The 20,077-nt window shown below is 31.6% G+C and overlaps 1 long non-coding RNA gene across 2 annotated transcripts in view; it reads right to left on the reverse strand.

Annotated features, from left to right (window-relative positions):
- LOC146996155 (uncharacterized) overlaps positions 1-19,669 on the reverse strand; it is an 88,560-nt gene extending 68,891 nt beyond the window's left edge. Inside the window, exon 1 of one of the 2 annotated variants that reach the window (XR_015041966.1) lies at positions 19,458-19,669. This is a non-coding gene — a long non-coding RNA (uncharacterized LOC146996155). The remainder of the gene's footprint in view (positions 1-19,457) is intronic. The other variant, XR_015041967.1, reaches the window with a different exon arrangement.
- Between the last annotated feature and the right edge of the window lie 408 nt (positions 19,670-20,077).

The following is a 20,077-nucleotide window of genomic DNA, read 5'->3' on the forward strand; positions in this document are numbered from 1 at the left end:
GTAAAAAAGAATATTGAAGCCATTGTGTCAAAATTATACTTTAGAGATGCTTTGTATTGAAAAGAACTCTTAGATTTGATTCAAATGTTAAGTTATTTAAAATTAACGATTTTTTATGGTAACATCTTTTGGGACCTTCACATTACTGTTACATTACACTCATCTGTAAATGAAATGATCATTATAATAGCAGGACTTTTTGCCTTAACAAAAACATTTTTTAATGAAACAGTGCAGAGAAGAAAGATTTAAATTGCAGATGGCCTTTTAGAAGGCACAAGGATTAGTACTTGAGTTCTATGCTGAGAAGTGAGACCTAGATTTGAAATAATGCAGAATATACAAGATGAGGAAATGCATATATAACGAACCACAACATTACACTAAATTACCTCACAGCGTGACGCAAGCATAAAGCGCATTGGCAGCTATCAATAACGTAACGAACAGTAGCCTGAAAGAAATGCAGTTGAAATGCTGAGAGAAACTGCAAACTGATTATTGATGAAGTATTTTTCTTCTGTCCTTATGAGTCAAATTAATCACTTTCAGTTTAAGGAAATACCCGCAATAGCACTTTAATTCCAAAACCATATTGGCTTGACTATGGTTTTATACATCTTAAAACTACCTTCTGAAAATCATACTCGTCTTATATGTGAACCAAATATTTAAAAAATATATTAATTTATTATTCATTTTTAGCCCAAAAGGCGTTAGCCGAGAAAGGCTATTAATTTCGTTTTGTCATTTTGCGTTGAAAACGTTATATGTCCGTTTCACTTTTCAGGTTGTTGCCACCAAATATTTTAGCCCAGTGTTATAGTTAAAGAAATTAAGTAATGAAGAATCTGCATAAATGTACGTATGTTTCTCGCACTGTGATAAAACAATTATCTAATTTTTGAAAAAATTGAAATTTATCTAAAATTTTGATTTTTTTTAAATCAACTCTAACGGCAAAATCTCAAATTGAAGCATTATTCAATAGTACTATTTCAAAATAACATAATTTTACATTAAACCGACCACATAGGATGAAACAGCATCGCTTTTATTAAAGTTTGAGAAAATTTATTATTTCTTGATTATTTAGTTTAAAAAATATTTTTTTATTATTTTAGGTGCTTTCAAAGAAAATCGGGCCACCAAAGAAGTACCTTGCAATATTATTGAAAATGTTTTAAAAGACTGGTTGAAAAGTGTTTCCTGTCGAGAAACGTATCATAAACAAAAAGGAAAATGTACAACAGAAGGAAGTTTGTAAACAATGGAATAAAAAAATTGTGTATTAGCTTGTACGAAAATACTGTAATTAAAGTTATTAATTGTTCAGTTTGTTTCCTAACTTTCATGAAGACATGGATTGGTAGAGGATACTTAGCTTAAGCAAATATTGTATCTTATACATTGTATTACTGAATATGAAAATAATTAGTTCATTGAATTTGAATGTTTGATTCTAGAAGAGGAATTTATTACATGAATATGCAATATGGAAATTAATTTCATTACATTTCTTTTAATACTTTTAATTTTGCTTTGAAATTTTATGAAATAATAGAAAACTATCAGTTTATAGATTTTGAGAATTTAATGCATTCCTAGTAGCTGAATTAAATTAAAACCTTTTGCAATAAATGCTTCAAATTTTAAATTATGACAATAATTATATTTTAACTGAGAATTGCTTGTTAAGAACCTTATCCATTGACTGGACCATCCACCGAACTAATTTTATAAATCAAATTTATGGCAAAATAATGAATTTGTGAAAGCTATATGTCATTTTAGTTGTTTATTAACTTTCAAAATACGCCTTCTAACTTTATAAAAAAATTACATGGACAGAAGTAATTTTAACAGAGAACTGTTTAATACAGTTAAATTGCTTGTAAACAGAACACAAGAAAAAAAAATATTTATTATTTTCAAAATTTGCATACATTTAAATGCAAACTTTTAAATTTATTTTAATGACAAGAAATATCCAAGCATTCACTTTAAATTCCCATCATCCTGATGCTTTTAGTCTACTGCAATGACAAAAACTCTAGACAGCAGTAGTCTCATATAAAGTTTAAGTACAGTTATTAAACTGGCATATCAGATCTTATTAGTGTTGAAAGAAAACAATTTGTTTTTAATTTACTGCAAAAAAGTACCGAAGATTATATTTAATAAGAAATAATTATTTCGTCCAGAATATAATTCAGTCTCCCATTAAAATAGTTTGTATATGATCACATGAATAAGGTTTCAGAATTTTGAAAATTGCAATGATTCTGGCCATATATTAAAAATCGTGATTTGCAGCCTGATTCCTTTTCCTTCCAGTGAGAACAATAACGTAATTTCTTGGTTAATTTATTAAGCTTAAAATACATTTCTATCATTAGAACTGTAACAAATCTTGTTTTTATATGTAGTTAATAGGAATGGTGTGTAAAACTTTTATGGAAATATAAGGTCTAGATAATATTGCATTGGAGGAATTGCATGTAAATGTAGAGAAAAAGTGTAAAGTTTCATTGATAAATGGCATGTATGTAATGAACTAAGAGAATACAAAAAAATAATAGAATCTGAATTTTGGTGCACATATAAAGCATAACATATATCTGTAAATGTAACATTTCAGGCTCAACTCTTCAAACAGATAATGTCTTTTCCAGAAAATTGCAGTGTTCTCTTCCGTTAAAGAAATGTAAATTATTATATGAATTCACTATTTGGAAACTAAGTTTCACATTAGACACAAGTATTACAAACATAAATATTTCATGTACTGTTGTCCTTCAGAGTCTGTACATATAGACCGGATTCAGAAGGTTCTAGTTAGACGTAACTCAAAACGTTCTAGTTAAACGTGATTCGGAACGTTCTTTGCATGTTATACAGAAGTGTTAACAGTACAAGTATTTGACGTGGTATTGCTCGTTATAAACCTTTAATCTATAGACGACATTCAGAACGTCTGCCCAAACGTTAAGAGAACGTTCTGCTAGCACGTTATAGAAACTTTCAAAGAACGTTCTAGGAACGTTATATAAAATTACTACTAGTACCACATTTTGACGTTCTATCGTCCATTAATGAACTACATCTTACAGACGTAATTCAGAACGTTTTGCCTGAACGTTAAAGAAACGTTCTGCTAGAACGTTGAAGGAACGTTCTGTTAGAAGGTAACAGGGCTCCCATATAACGTTCAAGGGACGTTTTATAAAATTGTTAGTAACACCATTTTTTGACGTTCTACTACTCGTTATTCAACTGTAACATATTGACGTGATTCACCACGTTCTGCCTGAACGTTAAAGGAACGTTCTGTAAAAACGTTAGAAGAACATTCATAGAACGTTATAAAAAAGTGATAGTAGTACCACTTTTGAAGAACTACTGTCCGTTATTGAACTACAATACATAGACGTGGTTCAGAACGTTCAGGTAAAGCGTGCCAAAAACGTTGTACTAGAACGTTAATGACACGTTGCATGAAAGTGTTACAAACACAAGTATTTGACGTGTTATTGCCCGTCTTAGAACTGTAACATATAGACGGCATTTTGAACGTTCTGCTTGAACGTTCCCGACACGTTTGTAAAGCACTTGCTCTGAACGTTCTCTGAACGTTCTTGTGCTAGTTGGATAGAAGACCTAATTTGGAATTTGTTTTATTATCTCTTTCATAGTTTGTCAGACATTAAAGAATTTTTGATTAAGAAACTCAACGATTTCAAAGAGAGGAATAGCAACACTAGCAAATATATATATGCATATATACAAACGAGAAATTTGTTTATACTTCTCTGAACTATTTTAGGAAAACGTTGCAATTCAAATTTAAATAAATATCCATCAATGCATTCAAAACTAACAGTATTTCATTGATGACCTTCAATGATGATGCATTTACAATGAATGATCTTTTGCTTCCAAGAGAGATAACATTGTTCCATAAAATAAGCATCATACAATTACTTTGATCTGCACGAGAAATTTAAACTGCGTACATCTTACATAATTAAATTAAATGCCTGCAAAGGAGTCTCATTGTTCTCAAAAAACTAGAATATTTTCCTGTAACTTTTACGCGAAAAGCGTAAGAATATTCTATTTCAATCTATAGTCACTTTACTTCCTTATATGAAATAAAGAACGTATTGCAGTCGCGAAATACTTGGTATCATGTTTCAAAAAAATATTCATTTTGACCATTTGCGAATCCATTTGTACGATTTTTTTAGCATGATGTTTGCACGTAGATACAGAATAAATAACTCTTTTTTTCCAAAACGGATTGTGAAATTAATTTGAAGTGGATTCAAAAGGGATTTCTTCGTAACGTTTTTACGTACGTACGTATGTATGTAGGATTATATCTAGTGTAACTCAAAAATAATTAATCGCAGAACGTTGAAAGAAGCATTTCATAAATTTTCGCAACTGGAAAAACAATTTACTGTTACCAAAATTGATAAAGTAGGGAACAGTTTTAGTATTTTATGAAAAAAGTTCTGTGATTCTCTTTATTGAAAAGAAGCTGCATAATTGAACTATATATAATATTTCCGAAAATAAAGAAAGGTCAATTATCAACAAAATTAATTCGTTTCATAAAAAATAGAAAATTTCTCTTTATATCAAACTCTAAAATTTCATAAACATCGTGTAAAATTTAAGTTTATAGTAAGCAGTACTAGAAACTGTAAGAAGAATTCTTATAATATATTTACTAATCTACTTAAATCCGTATGTAATTTAGTTTCTGATAAAGCTAATGCTGAAGTGCACTACTGTTGGATTTTAACAACAACTGCAAATTATTGAAAAAATTAAAAATCTCAAAATTTACAATATCATCTGCTATGACTTTAATGTCTCTATACGTCTCTTTCACTTAAAGAAATCTATGAGAGTCTTCTTGAACTTCCAATTTTGTTTCCTGAAATGCTTACTATTCTAGATTTACGCAAATGGAAAGATTATCTCTATTTCTCGCTTTTTAATAATAGCTTTGTCAAGTATTCAAACAGTCTTTACCTACTAACAAAGGGTATTCCAATGGGAAGTTCTTATTCGACTCATTTATGTAACCTCTGTTTATTTTCTAAAGTATATTAAAAACCTTTCTGAAATGGTTACAAAAAATCTGCAAATACATTCAGATATATTGATGATATTATTACTTTCAGCAATAATAGTTTTACTGAAATAAGCAATGTCTACCCCAAATGTTTAAAACTTGACCAATAAAAAAATCAATTAATTGTAGATTGTCTCAGTCTATTTAAAAAGACTGGAGGGATTTACACCAGATTTACACCCTATAAAATTATTTTAAATAATGAATATTTTAAATATTTTATAAATTAAATATTTTATACTAAATATTTATAATAAATTTATAATAAATATTTTAAAATAATGAATTTTCTATCTCAAAACTCAAATAAGAGAAGAATAAGGAAGGATGTTTCAGGGGATTTTCTAGTGTAATTTGATGACATTATTGTACTTTGTCCTTGTTTTTACTTTTATTAACAGAGGGCCTACTCTATAAATCGTCTTGATATGCCCATGACGAGAAGATTTTAATCTTTTCTAGTATTTGTTTCTTTTTTCCTACTTGTATTAGTATAATGCTTTTCTAAATCTAAAAAAAAAAAAAAAAAAAAAAAAATTCACCTTTTGGGAGATTTCATACTTTCATTCTCCAATTTGTTTAGCCATTGGCGCTAAACTACTCCGATTGAACTTTAGCGTTTACGCTTCCTTTTTGTATTACTACTATTTTTTCCTTTGTTTCTGACTCTGGTGATCTCAAAATTATGGTCCTCTTTTAATTAATATGAATTTAGTAATTTACTTTTTATTTTGAATTTATATATTTGAAATTATATCCATATATGCATCGATTTCTCTTCTACTTTATTTGCGGTGTTGAATTTATTTCATATGTAATTGTTTTTGTATATTTTTATTTCATATGAATGGAAATCTTCAGGGAGGCGTTCATTTTCGAATAAACTATTATAATTAAATTATTTAAGATAGTTCATCAGCTAATTTTGGATGAACAAAAACTAGTTTTTTTTTAGCTTTCTCCAAATTCAATTGAATCTGATCTGCCTCCTCTTGATAACGTTGAATCAGATTTTGATTGAATTTGTCTTCCTATTTTGGCACTTTTATATTTTTCTGTTCGAAAATTCTTGTTTGAAAACAATTAGTTGATATTTTTTTGGAAGGAAGGGGGAATTTTGAGATTTTATTCGTTTTAACTTTATTTCCTCTTGTCTTTGTGAATTAGGTTCTAAATTTCTTACTTTGTTATCTAAAATTGATTAATTTTTCAGCAGCGTATTGGGCGGAAATAATATTGGGATATTTTTTTTTAAAGTTTTTGTGATATATACTATCCTAACGCATTTTTTGCATTTATCCGAGTATATAACCTACAGAATACGTAGTTTTAGTTGGTGCTACTCCAGTGTTAATGAAAATCATCCTTTTTGAAATATATTGAAATTAAAAAATTATCAAAACACTTTTTCTAATTGCTTAGTTTTTTTATTTTTTAATTTGGGCAATACTATAGATAAATATATGAGCTTATATTTTTAATTCTAGGTTAATTAATTAATTGTTGATTAAAAACGTATGCTGAGATTCAAAAATTATATTAATTCGTTTTCAAAATATAATTAATTATACGAAACCTAAACTATGTTTCTCAATTTAAATTTCGTAATTATTGTAACTGTATGTTAATCCGATTGATCTTTAATGTGTCCCAGCCAATTAGGAATACATATAGATTTTATAAGACTAAGTGTTTTAGGCGTTAATTAAATAAGAAAATACTATTAGATAAAATATTCATTACGGAAGCGCAAAAAATTAAAAGTGTTCACACTACTGCTTAGTCTATCTAAAGTTCCGCTCGTCCTCTAAATCAACAAACGTCCTCTCAATGAAACTTATTTTAGAGTATCTTTTACAGTTCTGCAGCTAAAGATAAAAATTTGAAGAATGAGAAGTCGACATTTTTCACACAAATGGTTTCCAAACAGTTGAGAATATAAAACTGTCTGTTCATGCGATGCGTGCGTTGTTATACAACAATTTCAAATTAACTAGAAGTGGACTGTACTAAATATTTTATTCGACAACTTTAATCAAATGCGTGCCATCTTTCAAGCGATGACTTACTACTAACAACAACAGCAATAAAAAATAAAACTGAGTAAGCGTTTACAGGGTTGCTGTAATGAACATCTGTAATGCCAAGAAGAGAAAAAATGACGTAATCTTACAGTTAAATAGTCTTAATGACTTAACATACCCCCCGGCATTGAAGGGTTACTTCAATAATTTCGTGCGATAATACTCATAATAACCTACAAAATTGTACAATTACTACCTTATACAATAATGCAATACGAATAATATCTCTTAATTCAATATAATAATATTCAATTTTCAATACAAAATTTTATACACAATACAATGTACGATACAAGTTTTATAATAATAAGCTAAGACTTAACTAACTTAGGAAGCTTCTTCTTGAGGTAAAATTGCAATTTTTGTAATTCCACGCTTAATGATGCCCTTTGCTGTCTGTATTTCTACTACTCTAACCTTACCGTCAACTCCAGGAAAAATTCTTCTAATGCGCCCTAACACCCATCTACAAACAGGAAGCTCATCCTCCTTAACTAGTACTAGCATACCTATTTTAATATTCGTTTGTTCTACCTTCCATTTTGAACGCTGTTGTAGTGTGTTTAAATAGTCCCTATGCCAACGATTCCATATCAACTGGACAAATCTGGTAGTTCGTTTCCATCTTGAGAGTCTGTTTTCAGGTATATCAATTAATTCGGGTTCTACTATAGCATTCAAGGGTCTTCCAATGAGAAAATGACCTGGTGTTAATGCCTCTAAATCATTTACATCGGAAGATAAGGGAGTAATAGGGCGAGAATTTAAAACAGACTCTATCTGAGTTACTACAGTTAATAACTCCTCGAAAGTCAACCTTGCATTACCTACAATCCGCTTTAAGTGATATTTCACGGATTTTATTCCAGATTCCCATAGTCCACCAAAATTAGGTGTCCGTAGGGGAATAAACTTCCATACTATTCCTTCTTCACCTAAATAATCTGCTAATTTTTTGTCAGGATTTCTAATTAAATTGTTAATTCTTTGCAATTCGGCATTTGCGCCAACGAAGTTTTTTGCGTTGTCTGAGAAAATGATTGAGCATTTTCCGCGCCTAGCAATAAATCTCTTTAATGTGGCAATAAATGCGTCAGTGGTGAGATCACTCACTAGTTCGAGATGCACTGCCTTTGTTATAAGGCAAATGAAAAGAGCTAAATATACCTTATGAAGAGTTCCTTTCCTCTGTCCCTTGTACCTAATAAGAAATGGACCGCAAAAATCGGTGCCGACATGATTAAAGGGTGAGCTTGGATTTACGCGCTCTGCAGGTAATGACCCCATAATTTGTTCGATAGTGACTGGTTTATTTTTACTACAAATTATACATTCATGGGTAATCTTTCTAGTTAAATTCCTACCTTGCAATGGCCAAAATTTCTGTCTCATAAAACACAATAATGCTTGCGAACCTACGCGTAAATATTTCTGATGATAATGCTCAGCAATCAGCTTAGTTAGTTTGCATTTAACAGGCAAAATTATTTGATGTTTTTGTGAAAACATTACACTGGCCCCTTGTAATCGGCCTCCTACTCTCATTACATTATTTGCATCCAAAAGAGGGTTCAAAGAAAGTAAATTACTTTTATTATTAATGGGTTTACCTTGTGCGAGGGAGTTGTATTCTGAATAAAAACTACATTTTTGAACCTCTCTTACTAAAAAGGATTCTGCCTCATTTAACTCCTTTGAACTTACTCCTCCTGTTCTTCTCTGTGCTCCTTTCTGTTTTGCACACCTAGAGTTCCAAATGAACCTGAAAATATAACTAAAAATACGTAATAATTTTAAATAATTGTTAGTGATATCTAGGACATTATCAATAAATTTTGAAGGCAAAGTGCATAAACAAGCAATGTCAGTTCTTTTTCTCAGTTCATTAGAAAATGTCTCTGTTTTTTCTAATTGTTCAAAGTCAATGTTCTTGTTAGGTATGACACCCTCACTCAAGAATGGAGGACCTTTCCACCACAGATCAGCATCATGCAGCTTGTCAAAATTCAGTCCTCGGGAAATAAGGTCTGCTGGGTTCTCCTCTGAACGCACATAATTCCACTGGCATGTATGTGTTAGCTCTTGGATTTGCAACACTCGATTAGCAACAAAGGTTTTTAGTACATGCGGGGGATTCTGAAGCCATGCTAACACTATGGTTGAGTCACACCACAGACATATTTTACTGATGTCCAATTTCAATAAAGGCACCACCTTTGCAACAAGCTGTGCTAGCAGTACAGCTGCACAGAGTTCCAGTCGAGGTACTGTCAGCGGTTTTAGTGGAGCTACTCTGGACTTGCTGCAAAGCAAATGTGAAGATAAATTATTGTCACTTCTACAGCGTAAATAGATGGCTACTCCGTATGCGTGTTCTGATGCATCTGAAAATCCATGAATTTGTATATCAGAAAAACTATCCTGTAAAACATATCTACTGACTTTCAAATTGTTGATAGATTGCATTGAATCAATAAAAAGTTGCCACTCCTTAATTATCCTTTTGGGTAGCGGATCGTTCCAATCAAGCTTCAATAATCAAAGTCTTTGGATGAAGATTTTTGCTTTTGTTATCCCTGGACCAAGCAGTCCTAATGGATCATAAATGCGAGCAATATCAGACAACACTGTTCTCTTTGTGTAAGTAGTTGGTTTCTTGATGGTTGATTTGTACGAAAAACAATCTATCCTTGGATTCCATAATAATCCTAAAGTTTTGATGCTCTGATCGTCATCGAAATTACTGAAAGAATATTCCTCTTGTCCATCCGGAAACTGCAAAAGATCAGGATGATTAGCACACCATCTGTGCAGGCGCATTCCTCCACGTGATAATAGGTTAATCAATTGCGACTGTAATTCTTTAGCCTCTATTAGAGTATGAGCTCCTGTGAGTACGTCATCGACATAAATATCCCTTTGTACTATTGGCGCTGCTAACGAAAAATTGTTTTTCTCGTCTTCTGCTAATTGATTAAGTGTGCGTGTTGCTAGATATGGTGCGTTGGAAGTACCGTAAGTTATAGTCTTCAGTCTATAGACCTTAACTGGTTCTTCTTCACTACTCTTCCATAAGATGCGTAATAAATCTCTTTGATGTTCTTTAATCAAAATCTGACGATACATTTTTACAATGTCTGCTGTGAAGGCAATTTTATGCGTTCGAAATCTGCAAATAATATCAAATAGTTCGTCTTGAACTAACCCTCCATTCAGCAGAATATCGTTTAAAGAAATTCCAGTAGTCGTAGGAGCAGTGGCATCGAACACTACCCTAAGTTTAGTGCTAGGTTTCTCAGGTCTGAAAACCCCATGATGAGGAAGATAATATGAGAAACTAGAGCTATCCCCTTCATCAATTTCTTCGGAATGGCCTAATTTATTATATTCCTTAATGAAATCTTCGTATAAGTGTTTCATTGCGGGATTGCGAGTGAAGCGTTTAAGTAGATAATTCAGTCTTTTACTAGCGTTTTCTTTCGATTCGCCTAAAAGGCTAAGTCCTTCCTCCTTAATTGGCATTTCCACTACATATCTGCCATCATCTTGCCTCGTGTGTGTACGAAGAAAGTGCTGTTCACAAAATTCCTCTTCCTGACTTTTCACTTTTTTTGCTTCATTAATACCTTCAATCTCCCAAAACATAACAAACATCTCATGTTGTCAGATAAATTATCCCTATTTTCCACAAACCCACAAAAATTATCAACACTGCCTTCCTGCGGCATGCGTACTGACCCGCTAACGATGTATCCAAAAACTGACTGATGGAGAATCAGGTCTTGCATATTTATTCTATTTGTTCCCAGTAAATCGAAAAATATTTCGTTAGATAATAAAACATGTATTTGACCAGGTTTATAAAACTCTGGATCAGCTAAACCAATGAGTTGCAACTGCTTAACATCAGGAATGTTTATATATCTAGCAGGCGTTACGCGAGTTATTTTTGGAACAACAAAAAATTGTAAGGTACGAATAAAATCTCTAGTAGCGTTAGCGATGGTTGCTATAGCTTTTTCCTTAACACCCATAACTGTACCATTGATACCTGAAATAGAAGCGTTTATTTTTCTTTTCTTCAAATTCAATAACTCAGCACCTTCTTTAGTAATGAAATTATTTTGAGAACCGGAATCCAGCAAGGCTCTCAGCGAGATAAATTTTCCATCATTACCCTTAACGAAAATAATTGCAGTTGAAAGTAGAACTTGTTTATTAAAAGAACTGGAAATATTCAACGCAGTACCGTTAATGGACTTTGCTTGGTTGGTTTCATTAGTGTCACTAACCTTTTGGCTGCTTGCCATTGGAGTAAATGTATCAACATTTGGAGAAAGATTACTGCTTAATTTATTAGTCTTGTTTGTGATTTGATTCGATGTGCCATTTGCTTTATCGAAATTTTCTTCATTTCGATAAAATGTAAGAGCGAATTGTGAAATTTCTGATATTTTCTGCATGTATTAGAACTTTTACAGTCCTTGATTGTGTGGACAGAAGATAAACAATTGAAACATAGTTTTTTTGTCTTTACAAATTCCAATCGTTTCTTGACTGTTAGATTTAAGAATTGCGCACATTTCAACAATAAATGATCAGCTTTACAATAAGGACAATTTTTTGAATTTTCCGAAAGTGATGTAAGAGCTTTGGTATTAAATGAACGTTTCGATTCCTCATGCGGAGGTTTGTAATGTGATAGGGTGCGAGCGTGTTCCTTCAAAAAACATGTCAGTTGTTTAACCGTTCCTATCTCGTCTTTTTTAAGTGACCTTTCCCACCAACACCGAGTATTTCTATCCAGCTTTTCAACTAATAAATAAACAATTAACGTGTCTGAAAATTCTTCCATCTTTTGCTCCAATGCTTCCAAGGATCGTAAACATTCATGCACCTTATCGATAAATTTTAAAAGCGACGAAGTAGAATCACTCGTTTGAGGTATAGAAATTAATTTCTTTATGATAGAATTGATCAAATCTTTTTTGTTGCAATAGCGATCAACCAACAGATTCCATGCTATGTCATAATTCGAATCTGAAATTGGAATGGACTGAATAATATTTAAAGCGTCTGCCTTACACGAACTCTTTAAATATTGCAATTTTTGCGCATTAGTTAATTTGCTATTTTTATGCACAGCTGCGGAAAATAAATCCTCAAATTCAATCCATTCTTCGATTTTCCCACTAAATATTGGAAGAGACAATTTAGGCAATTTTATATCCGAAACAATTATGTCTTTACTCGAACCGTTTTCATTTGAGCAGCTATTCCTTTGAGAACGGATCTCAGAAATTTTTCTTTTAATTTTCAAATGAATTTCATCGAGATTATCTACTACATTTTCCTTTTCCTTAATGAATTCGTCAGTGTCCTTTTCTTCACAATGTGCAAATAAATAATCGAAAATGTTACTTAATTCCTTTTTAAATTCTAATATTTTTGATTCGTATAACTCCAATAAGGAAATATCTGCTTCATCCACTGTAGAATTTACCTTATTTTCAAACTTTCTGATACTGCATTTTAAACTTTTTTTGTTAGCTTTAATTGCTTTCAATTCACTCATCATGAACAAATAAATAATTTATCACTTACCGTGATTGCAGATTTCTCGACAGCAAGACCGGAAATGAACGATGACACAGTATCCAATCTTAATTGCGTAATCCACATGAAAACGAAAGCATTCCAAACACTCTATATGAAGTTATGCGTAATACAACCAAACGAAAGTATTACAAATGTTCTAAAAAGTTAATTTTAGCAACGATGTCTTTTACCTGTGGCTCGACGGGCCATAAAGTGTTCATGCGATGCGTGCGTTGTTATACAACAATTTCAAATTAACTAGAAGTGGACTGTACTAAATATTTTATTCGACAACTTTAATCAAATGCGTGCCATCTTTCAAGCGATGACTTACTACTAACAACAACAGCAATAAAAAATAAAACTGAGTAAGCGTTTACAGGGTTGCTGTAATGAACATCTGTAATGCCAAAAAGAGAAAAAATGACGTAATCTCACAGTTAAATAGTCTTAATGACTAACACTGTCAAATCTCCTAAAATAAAATATATGGCTTAATCTTTATTTAAACAGTAGGGATTCACTTAACCTGTCAAGATAGCAACGGGATCTGAGGTGGACTTTGACTAACACTAGTTTTATAGATACGCATGTTGGATTATTGAGTATATTATCTCCTTCGAGAAAGTTAGTAGTATTGTAGTTGAATGAAGTAACTTAGAAGCATTTCTGAAATAAAAGATGCTATTTGCTATTGGTGCGCTGATTTTAAAGAATGAAAGTTTAGACAAGGGCTCATAATTACAGCCCAAATACGTATTTTAATAATTATAGGTTGTGTATTTCTAATTAGGTTGCATTTTTTCAAATAGAACAGTGCCTGTAGACATCAAGAAATAAAAACTTATGGAAATTAGAATGTCAGTGTTTCTTTTAGGGTTGAAGTGCAAGTAGTTTACAAGCTATCGTAATATCCAAAACTGTAAATACTGACAGTTGTCTACTTCATGTAATAGCGTAGTTACTACCTGCGATATTCGTAGGAGTGATTTTGTGTTTGTTGCTGATTTGACAATTAACCACCTGTTTCAATTCGTATTTTTTTCTCTTGTACGATAGGTTAACCCTTTATTAAGAAACAGAGAAGCGAAGAAAATTATGAAGATTCAGAAGAAGAAAGAAAAAACTGACATTTACAAGTTGTGTTAAAAATGATAACCACCAGCTTCAATACAAGCTTCCACTCTGTCACATAAGATTGCTGCACACGTTATACCATTTCAGCCGAAATTTCAGAATAGGAAGCTCTAATACTTTGTTTCAGATCGTCTTGTATAGATGGTATGTTTACTTAAATAGTGTCTTTTAGTTTTCTCCACAGACAATATTCTAAAAGGGTCAATTAGGCAAATGGACTGGCCAACGAACCGGCCACCTTCGCTCAATCCAATGATTTTGCAATAATCAATAAAGACAATGAGCAGCATGTTTTGCACTATGTGTGACCACTATCAAGCTGACACCACTGGCTCTTCCAAGACTGCAGTGCGAAACCTTCTAATATCTGTGGAAGTTTATCTGTCAGAAGGTTAACATACTTATTAGAATTTAGTGCTCCATCTATGAAAAAAGGTCTTAGAAGATGACGGTTCATTGTTCCATACTATATGTTAACTCTCCATGGACGCTTATGCTCCACTTGATGAAGCCAGTGGGATTATTTTCTAACCAATAGTGCATGTTTCTACGGCTGACATGGGCATGATTTGTAAACTCTGCTTCGTCACTAAACACGATATATGACAAATGTAGTGCATGATGTCTTAATGCCAATGCACACAAATTAACATGATTTTCAAAATCGTCTCCATTTAACTCTTCATGCAGAGCAAAATGTAACAGAGATAACTTAATGTAGGCAAATATACGAACATTGTGGTGAGTAACTACTAATTAAATGGAGTCGACGACTGTCGGGGCTTACAGTTTTGATATTATGATTGCTCGTAAACTACTTGCAGTCGAATTCTGCGGGAAAAACACCATTGAAGTTCTAATTTCCTCTAGTTTTATTTGAAAATTTGTTAAAATAACACACAATCTAATGATTATTAAGATATGTATATGGGTTCAATGAATGAATCCTTGTCTAAACTTTCAATGTGTGAAATCAGCACATCAAAAGCATAAAAAGTTTTAGAAATAATTGCCGTGCGAAGTTTAAGTGATCCCCACTATAGATATCTAAATCTCTCTCTATATGTATATGTGTGTGTGTGTTTTTAATGATTTAGGAATGCCAGAAAATACAAATAATTTCAATCGTGATCAAAAGTCTGTAAATCCTGCTGATATGTCGAACGCGTGATTGCGTAGTTGCATTCAGATGCATCAGTCATGACAATTTAGCACACTTTATCTCTGGACAAATGACTCTTTAAAAGCATATTCTGATCCACACATCTTTAATGGCGCAATCTGCACCCATTTTTCATATATTTTTAGAAGTTGCTGCATTTTAAGAAAAATAAAACGGATGAAAGATAGAAGTGAATCGTGAAAGCTAGCAATAAGGAAAGTGCGAGTCACTTAAAAGAAAACCTGGAAGGAGAGAATAAAAGTTACGGTTTCTTAAGACTCTCAGTTTCGATTGAAATCCTTTTCGCTGATTGGCTAAAACGTACCTGCATTAGCAGTGTTATGTAAGACCGTATGGTAAGCATTAATTTTGAAATGACGCAGTTCATACAGGCTTATTATAAGCAATTACTATTTTTAAGACACAAAAGGGAAATATCGAAACTAAAGTGAAGAATTTAGAGGTTATTACCAATTAAAATTAAAAGTTTTCTATACATATTTTTTATCTTACACGCATGTAAATACAATGGCTCGCTTTGGCTTGAGGTATCGACAACAACAAAGCAATATGTAGTTTCACATTTGCATAATTTTTCGGACTTTGCAAATATATGCCATGCAAAAGAAAATGCCGCCAAGACTGCGTTTAACTTAAGCTTTTATCTGTTTCTAAAACGTAAAACAAATATCACAAGACAACATAAAAGTACCAAAATCCTTATAATCATGAATGATATTAGACTATGTATTAATCGAGATACTAATAACTTGAAATTGCTTGCAAATGAAGGAATAAAATTATTTTTATTTTTAATTATTATTTGCAGGCTCGTATTCATCAGTAAACTTAATTTCATTATTTTGTTTCCCACCAAAACCCAAGGTTACTCAATGACACGCCTGCGTAGCAGGTAATTTTGCAATAGCTCCAGCGGGGATCTCTCAGCATAAAGAACTCATTGAAATATTTTCTAACAGCTTCTGTAACCTAAAGCGGATTGCAACTTCTTTTAGTCTAACTAAATTTACATAGTTCAAGAGCGCACGGACTGTAAAAAAATAGAATGAACAAAATTAGAAATTTAAAGTACCCATTTAACCAAACTAAAAAAGGCTTTAAGATCATTAGGATTAATACCAAAGGATAATATAAAACATCACCCTAAGGAAAATGTTTTTAAATAACAAAATAGAACACAAGACGCTTTCTTTGCTTTAATAAATAAATGCAAATAAATGTATGCTAAATTCACGAATCCTTGAATGTAACATGAAAACAAGTCTTCATTTCTAGACTAACTCCAAAAAAAAAAAAAAAAAAAAAAAAAGATTAAAATAAAAATTAGTAAGCATACAAGAAAAAAATTGAGTTTTAGGCTCGAGTTTGTTTCTCCGACATTTAATTACTTCCCAATTAATATTTTAATTTTTACGAGAAAAAGCTGCATAAAGAGAATTTCATTTTTCTGCTGTGTTCTAAGTTTGAAAGGTCTAGAAATGTTTACTAAGTGAGATACGCAGATAAAGGGCATATTTTCTGCAGCTGTTTCTGTATTTTCTGTTTATCCGACACGTGATAAATGAAATCATTTATACAACACGTAAAAAAACATCCGTGCTAAACATTCACAGACATGACGTCGTATTCAACAGCTCGAATTCGTCTGTCTACCAGGTAATGAAGTTCCTCTTGAAGCAGAGGTTTTGATTTTAATGCAAAAATGTTCTACTCGAGTTTCGATATTCTGACAATTGGACAAATGACTGCTCCGAAAAAAATTTCATTCCCCAAATAGTTGTTCAGAGTTGTATATTGGTTGTTGCTGCAGCTCAGATCTAGTTTCTGAAGCGTAACTTGGGTGCTACTAACGGTACTTATATCTAACGTTTGACTGACTAAGGTTAGAAACTTCTGTTATTGTTTATGATATACCATGTGCAGCGAATTACATAATTTCTAAAAAGTATACTTTTTTCACAAAATTTTTAAGCTTTAGAATAGCTAGCTGACATTTATTTATCTGCTGTTGTGAGAAATTTGAATTACACAGATTATCTGGGTTTCATTCTTAATAATTATTCACTTTTCCGGCTTCTATTTTTGCCAATTAATCGAGCTGACTGCCTGAGGTTTTCATAATTCTCTTCACGTATCATGTAAATACGGACCAGTTTCTCGTAGAAAGTCCTGTAAGGAATCTCTTCCTAGAGGCAAAGTAAAAGTGTATGTTATTATAGTTATACAATTTGAACTATTGCAATATAACTTAACAATTAACTATAGAGTCTGAATAGTTCTGTGAACATTTCGGGATATCACCATACACTGAATTAATTCACTTCAAAAATAACCTCACAGAGTTATTTAGAAGTTTATCTGATCTTCCCCAAGTTCTCAGAAATGATGAATTTTAGAATTTTCAGGTATTCTAACAATTTTCATATGCTTGTTCTTCTTGCAGTCCCTTATAAGGTATGAAATAACAATAGAGGATCTACTAGAACTTTATTTTTCTTTCAACCTCAAATGTTCTTACGTTAAATTCACGTTAAAATCACGGCTGAATGATCGCAAGATCCTTACTTTCAGCTTCGGTAATTTTCTTTACTACGTCAGCAAAACCAAACCATTGTTTCCAGTAACAATGTAAAGAATCAATATTTCAGGTTGAGTAACCATTGCAAATGAAATCGCTAAATGTTCATCACATGCTTCTTTCTCCCTCCGCTTACTCTCTGCAAAAAGCGCTTTCAGCTTATGGCCTGATAACAAGTATGAAAATTAATAATTACGAAATGTCTGCCTAAAACCATGATCTCATTTCTTGATATGTTTGTAAAACAAAAACTCGAAATTTATTTTGCGTATGTATAAGATATCTAGATGAAATCAGAAATGCAATCAGTACAAAAGATATTAACCTGATAATTGTATACTTTCAGTTGTGTGTGAAATTTTAACCATTCATCGTAGAACATTTCTTTTATTGTGATTTTATGATTATTTAGCTTTATTTTTACGAACATATTTGTATAAGAATAATTTAATAAAAATCCTTATATTTAAGTGAGGACTACTTTAAATCTTTAAAAGAGTATATAATCTGTATAGGTTTTGAATTTTTTATGACCAAAATTTAATTTTAACAATAGTGTAACCAAAAAAAAAAAAAAAAAAAAAAAAAAAAATTACCGTATATACCCGCGTAATAAGTCGAGATATTTTGGACAAAAAAAAAGACTTCAAAGTGTGGGGGGGGGTCGACTTATACGCGGGGCCATAAAAAATTAAAAGAATCGGAAGTTAAAAAATTTCTTTATATAATGCAGTTGTTTTCTTCCCGCACTCAATTACTTACCGCACGACTTATCAAATAAGTCACTTACTTGAAGTAATTTCATGACTTAAATTATGTGACGAACTAATCACAGAGTTTCATACTTGAACTAGAGTAAGTTTCGATAAAACGTACGTATAAGTCTTTATAATAGTTATTGTTCATTCATGAAATACTTTTGTTAACAGGTAAAATTACACGTCAAAATTTAAAAAAATAGCCCACGCAATAACTGAACAGTTTTGAATATTTCTTTTAACTTTTAAAAAGGGGAAATGCAGATAGATTTTACGTACGCGAATCTTTTCCGGAACAAATTCTAGAATTTTAATTCTAGAATTCTAGAATTTCCGAAACAAATTCTAGAAGAAGGATTTTGATTTTGTTTATTGACCAAGGTATTTTTTATCGTATATTTACTTTTTTTTCTCAGATGATTTTGAATAAATGTAATACTTAAAAAAAAATTTTCGAAGTTTCTCGATCGATTTCGGAAGTGGGGGGTCGATTTATACGCGGGTTTCTTATGTTCTACGAATTTTTTATGTCGAAGTGGGGGGGGGGTCGACTTATTACGCGGGTATATACGGTACATAGAACACTAGATATTACAGAAGAAAACACGATGCATTACAAAAAATATTTAGGAAATATAACACGAAGAAAGAAATATAGTTAATAATACAAATGAGCAAATCGAAGTATTTTGATCAGTGTGATTACAAATGAGTATGAGCTAAACTCAGATGGAAACTATTTTATTTATGCTTTAAAAATAGTTATCATTTTCACATGAAAAATTGCAAAAAGAAGTTAAAAGCAGTACTTCTAAAAATTATGGTAAATGTTTTAATTCTTTTTTACATATTTTTTATTCAAAAATGGGTCCTGTTTAAATAAATTTTAAAAATTTACGTTTATTATTTTACTTTTTTTTTAATTTTGAGTTCATTTTAATTAAAAATTAGAAAAGAACTATGTACTCACCACCTTCCTCTGGATTTTTACACGTAACTGGTAACTTCTTAATGCGACCAATGATATCAAAATAGACAAAGATAAACAGAAACAAAAGAGTACAGAATAAAAAGTCGCCAAAATTCGGTCCTTCTTCAACCGGCGTCATATTGCATGTGTTTTGACAGAGTCAAAATCCTTGTCAATATTACGTTTGAATTCAAGGTCGACTACTGCTGGTTGCGAGAAAAGAACTTATTTTTTACTTAGCTCGCAAGGTACAATATGAAAATCGGAAAACAATCTTAACTGTAACTCAATCTTAATACATTCAGGACAGGAAACACGATTCCATAAAGTAGCAATTTTATGGTAATTTACGAAATTGCAATTTACATTCACTTTTAACAATAGAATTAAAGTTTTAAAAGCAGAACTTTTTGCGGGGGTCGGAATAAAAACTTTTCCGAAGAAGCAATTGTACTTGATATTGCAAATTCTAAATTTTACGAATATATATTAAAAATTATTCTCTTCTCATATTTTTATGAAACATATTCCGTGTAATTAATCACCATAAGCTTTTATTCAGTTCACCATTGTGAGAGGAATTTTGTTGTTGATTTTTAATAGACTTCTTGATAAGCTAT

Source organism: Stegodyphus dumicola, chromosome 7, assembly GCF_044657685.1.
Source record: "Stegodyphus dumicola isolate Sdum_Otavi_A_Nest chromosome 7, ASM4465768v1".
In the NCBI taxonomy this organism is placed as follows: domain Eukaryota; kingdom Metazoa; phylum Arthropoda; class Arachnida; order Araneae; family Eresidae; genus Stegodyphus; species Stegodyphus dumicola.